This window comes from Mustela erminea, chromosome 3 (assembly GCF_009829155.1).
Source record: "Mustela erminea isolate mMusErm1 chromosome 3, mMusErm1.Pri, whole genome shotgun sequence".
Classification (NCBI taxonomy): Eukaryota; Metazoa; Chordata; class Mammalia; order Carnivora; family Mustelidae; genus Mustela; species Mustela erminea.
This window is the reverse complement of record NC_045616.1, coordinates 151,326,317-151,330,096: the sequence shown is the minus strand read 5'-3', so window position 1 is coordinate 151,330,096 and position 3,780 is coordinate 151,326,317. Positions and strand designations below refer to the sequence as shown.

Below are 3,780 nucleotides of genomic sequence, written 5' to 3'. Positions count from 1 at the left end.
TAATTAGTGTTTGTTCTCATTCAATGGGCAGATTCAAAGAAATACAGCTCTCATTAGCTCTTGCTCAATTAAGAGAAACGCTCATCTGCCCCCAGGACTCCAAGGCAGCTACCAAGCTGGAACTGCCTGGATTCCACGCCGGAAGAACCCGGGGAGGGGGTGTTGGGGGAGGGGCATTTGGGAGGGGTTGGTCTCTCGAGTCGTCTCTGGTCCAGTCCCAGGGATTCCCAACTCCTCCAAGTCCCTGTGGATCTCCCCACCCCCAGCCACCTGTGCCACACCTCCGAAAGCACCAGAATATTCCTTGAGGGCTCACTAGGTACCAGGCACGGTGCAAAACAATGCACAGGACTCAACTCAAAAGTCGATGATGTAGATGAATTACCTCAGACACGGTCACAAATGTCTGCCCCTGAGAGTTGCAGCAAGTGAGGAGATGAACAGAAACTCGAATGAGAGTTCAAGGGGTGCTCTTGACACCTAAGAACCATGTGACCTCGGGCAAGTCACCAAGAGGAGACCAGTACTCTGGTACTGAAAATACCACTTACTAGATGAGGCTTACTAGATTATATCACTTACTAGATGAGGCTCTGGGCTGGCCGTCTTCATTGGTGAGTAGACTTTACTTGGTTCCCTTTCTTCAAACCACGGCCTTGGCCACAGGGGAATGAGAGAAAAGGAGAGAATGGATCAGCCAATGTAATACCTCGGTACCACACGTGTGATATGAAAACATCTCCTGTGATACCGTGATGATACATTTGTAAGTTGGAGCTGAAAATGACCAGTTGTAGGTTAACTGGCATGTTAACCAGAAAAAGGATAATTTGCTAATATGTCAATATTCCAAATACACATGCCCTTTGACCTAGTAATTCTATCTCTAGGAATTTTTCTTAAAGAAAGGTGGGAGGGGACTGAGCCTGGGGGGCTCAGCCAGTTAAGCTTCTGACTCTTGATTTTGGCTCACGATCTTAGGGTCGTGAGATTGAGCCCTACATTGGGCTTCTCGCTCAGCACAGAGTCTGCTTGAGATTCTCTCTCTCCCGCTGCCCCTCCCCCCACTCACTCACACTTTCTCAATAAATACATAAATAAACAAATAAATAAGTAAATAAAACCCTTTAAAAGAAAGAAAGGCAGGGAAAATGTGTGTACACGGATATTTACACCCGGAGTCTTCACTACCTAGGACTGGAAACAATCTAGATGAGGGACTAAGTAAATTATGGTATATTTGTACAACAGAATATTCTACGGCCAAACATAAGGCAGCTTCAACTTAATTCAACTGATTTCAAATCTCTCTTTCTTTTACCTGAAAGAAAGCAATGAGCTATTATTGGTATAGTTTTAAAAAACATCTACACTCATTTGCTCACATACACGTAGACCATCTCTACAAGGAAATCAAGAGTCTGGGTATAGGTACTGCCTCTGGGGAAGGACTTAAGGTGGCTCCAAGTCCGGAGTGAGGGGAATATTTACTTTCACTATATACCCTTTTGAATCTTGAGTTTGTTTCATGGGAATGAGTCAGGTGAGGCTCACTCAATCAGTTGAAGGCCTTAAGAGACAAAGATTGAGATGTCCCAAGGAAGAGGAAACTCTGCCTCAGAACTGCCTTCAGATTAGAGACTCTTCCATAGGTCTCCAGCTTACCTGTCCCCAGCTGCCCACAACTGCATGGGCTAATTCCTTAAAATGAGAGAGAGAGAGAGAGAGAGAGAGAGAGAGAGAGAGATATGCTGTTGGTGGTGTTCCTCTGGAGAACCCTGACTGATACACTGTCCACAGGGACAGCTCCCTGTCATCACATATCACACATTACACTGGAAACGTCCTCTGCTAATCTCTTATTTACTGGGATGTGTATATATGGTCCAGCAGTGAGGCTGTCGTAGCACTGTCATGCTACAGAGAACCCACACCAGGAACAATGTTCATTAAAGATGTGCTGTTGAATGAAGCAGCCCTTTTAGGGACAAGAGTCCTGATGATAAACACTTGGGTTCAGCTCATCTATAAATCAGCAGCCAGATCTGTTCATCACTGGGGATAAGAAAGGAAAGTGGGGAAAAAACAAAACAAACAAACAAACAAACAAACAAAAACCTTACCAGTTGTCTGCAATTACCAGGACTTTATTTTATGTGTTGCTTTTTACACAGCCACCTGAAGATGTACCAGAGGAAATTCATTGTTCAGAATTGATCGGGCAGGCCACCCTTGTCGAGTTTCCACAATGGAGGACATAGCCTCCACTCTTTCAAACCTAAACTTTGCAATAAGATATATTTAAATAGAAGAAAAAGAGGAAGAAAAACGTTATCTGTGATTATCACCCTCCCTTAGACACCAAATGTCTATAAAATGTCACTGCACATTTTAGAAGAGGAAATTAGGACCCTTGACTCCAACATCAAAATCTCATTCCTGAAAATCAGATTGAATCCTAGATTAGAAACCTCTGCAGATACCTTCCACAGAAGTTGTTATTATTTGTCATAGTTTTAAAGGATTACAGATGGATTCATGTTTTACAAGTCAACCTGAATCAGTCTGAATCCTCAGGTGAATAAAAAACCGACTGGTTTAGGTTTCTGATCAATAAGACTATTTTCAGTGAGTGCCCATACCAACCATTCTGTCTCGTAGGAAAATTGATTTATAAGCATGTCAAATGGAGATTTTCGTTTACTTCCTGTTTTTACTGCTCTGCCTTCGGCTGCCAATCCAGAAATTAGAGGCTCTCCCCTGGGAGCAAGAAGGCAAAATAGTGTGAGGCCTTCAGAGGTCAACCTTGAAAGCAGGAAACACTCAGCTTTGACCCGGTCTATTGAAATCAATACGACATGGCATAGAGAAAGGAAGCAGATGGCAGAGTATACTTACATCAATATTTTTCTTTATTATACAATTTGCATTAAATTCTGTTAAAGGACAAGTAGATTAAATTGACCGTGAGAGATATAAAAAGAGTATGCAATGAATCACATCCCAGATGAATTTTAATCAAGACTATAGGATTTGCGGTAGAAGCTTATTTTTCTTTGAATAAAGTTATCTTATTTCTTCCCATTCTAGGTTATGTGGGAAAGTATAGGAGGAGGCATAAAGAAGCGACTCTTGACCTGGAGTCCCACCATGAAAAGATACCACCATTCCACATTAGCATACCTTATCCCAGTGGTTTCTCTCTGTATTGTGTATAGAAGTGTGAATCCTGCCTTTTCCACTTAACATTATGACAAAATAATTTCCTAGATTTTTGTAACTGCCTCCTTACAGAGGCTCTCTTATCCTCATTTTGTGAGATAAAGCCTTTTTAAGAGTCCAGAACTAGTAAGCAATGGAGCTAGGACTCTAACCTTGACCTACCCAGCTCCAAAGCCCGTACTCTTCCCACTATGTCAAAACACCTTCAAAATAGTGAACCCCTGGGGTGCCTTGGTGGTGTGGTCAGTTGAGTAGCCATCTCTTGGTTTTGGCTCAGGTCGTCATCTCAGGGTCCTGAGACCGAGCTCTGTGTCAGGCTCTGCGCTCTGCCTGGAGTCTGCAGATTCTCTCTCCTTCCGCCCCTCCTTCTCGTTCTTTCTCTTTCTCTCTCTCTCTCTAAAATAAATAAACATTTTTAAAAAGTAGTTAACTCCTCTCATCCCAGTAAATCACCTTTTGGGATCTATATGGAATCGGAAATGTACAAAATAAGCCTGGGACATCTTGAAATGCAGAAAAGCAAGAAACTATCAAAAACCAAATGGGTCACGTCAAAAG

The 3,780-nt window shown here is 42.6% G+C and overlaps 1 long non-coding RNA gene across 1 annotated transcript; it reads right to left on the bottom strand.

The window, feature by feature from the left end:
• Positions 1-585: 585 nt before the first annotated feature.
• On the bottom strand, positions 586-3,511 carry LOC116585673. Its single transcript, XR_004283761.1, has 3 exons — positions 3,426-3,511; positions 2,124-2,278; positions 586-655 (listed from the first exon to the last, which is right to left on the bottom strand). It is a non-coding gene; the product is annotated as an uncharacterized LOC116585673 (long non-coding RNA).
• Between the last annotated feature and the right edge of the window lie 269 nt (positions 3,512-3,780).